Here is a 1,563-nt window from a genome sequence, read left to right on the forward strand (position 1 = left end):
CTTTCTTGTCATTCCTGCTAATTTGCCATGAGGTCTGGCCAGTTGTTTATTTGCAGGCCAGGGTTAAGTTTCTTTCATTCTCTTTCCTTCACAGCTGTAGATTTCTGCATGGTTTGTGCGTCAGCATGCCTGTCTGTCCTTGTAACATATTTGCACAAAGGAGGAACACGGGAGGGTTGAGGCTTTGGAGAACGCATGGGATGGAAGCTCTTCTTTCCTCCTCTGTTTCTGGTCAGTACACAGACGGATTGATGCTCTTGGTGTCCGACGGATGTGCTTTTTACTTGTTTAAAAATGGAATGAAAGAAAAATGACTTTTGAATATTTTACAACAACAACAAGAAAGTTATCTAGCACTTGTGACATACAGACTATAGACTTTATTGTATTCATGTAGAGCATTGTTTTAGGTGAACTACACACTATGCCACATGTTAGACTGTCTTTCGTTTCTTTTCTGGTTTTTCTACTCTTCCTCGGGACGTATTTTTGGGTCTGGAGGAAGACTAGGAAAAGATTAGGGTCGTTCCTTTAGAAACATCTGGAATCATCAAAGGGCTTTTTCCAGATGCTTGTCAGATATATCTTCAGTTTGTCCAAAAGGAGAAAAAAAACACTTATCAGCCAGTAATACCTGTGACCACTGTGGCTCGAGAACAGTTCTAGGTTTACAAAATGTAAGAAATGCATATTATTTTTGTCACTTTGTTTTTCCATTGTTACAATAGAACTTTTCTTGGGACCTTTGCTCTAACGTTTGTCTTTGACATCAACTATAAAGTTCCTTGTTTTTGAATACCACAATGTCTTGTTTTTTTTATTTCCGAGCACATTCTTTCACTGAATGGATTTACATAATGCAATCAGGAAACGGGGCTCCAATAATAACATTAAAATCATTTTAGTGATTTAATGCCATATTTTCTATTAAGATCACTTACTTAGGTGAGGTCATTTTTCTGCTCTCATATGACATCATGCTTTTATATTCTTTGATCCCCATTTTAGATTTATTGTACACTGTCATAACTTGTAGTGCATGTGCTCTTTCATACAAAAACCAGAAAACGCTGGAGGGATGGACCAGGGCTTGCTTATTTATTTATTTATTCTCAAACTACAACAACTTTACCTGCCATCTTTTGTTTGTTTATTTATATATAGATATAGATATAGATATATATTACAATACAATATAATATACCCTCTTATAAATAAAACCCTCTTAAAAACAAGCAGACATCAAAGTAATATTATGAAAATAAAAACTATTCGTAATAATAATTATTGCTGATTTGAAAGCTAATAATTCTGTATTATCTAAATTGTTTGAAAATTTGTGGGTTAATTCTTTTATTTATTATTATATTATTAACTAAATTATATAAATTATATATCGAATATTCATACTGATAAGCATGTACAGATATCTGCATTCATAGTGTTTGTCTAAATATTTGGCTAATTTTATCATTCTTAAAAATTCCCCTGAAATGCTTAGAAACACACAGCGTTACTCTGTGTTGACGTCATTTTAACTGAAAAACAAGAAGACAGGGCGAC

The sequence above is a fragment of the Sinocyclocheilus rhinocerous genome, unplaced genomic scaffold, assembly GCF_001515625.1.
Source record: "Sinocyclocheilus rhinocerous isolate Xijiao unplaced genomic scaffold, SAMN03320098_v1.1 scaffold2541, whole genome shotgun sequence".
Lineage (NCBI taxonomy): Eukaryota > Metazoa > Chordata > Actinopteri > Cypriniformes > Cyprinidae > Sinocyclocheilus > Sinocyclocheilus rhinocerous.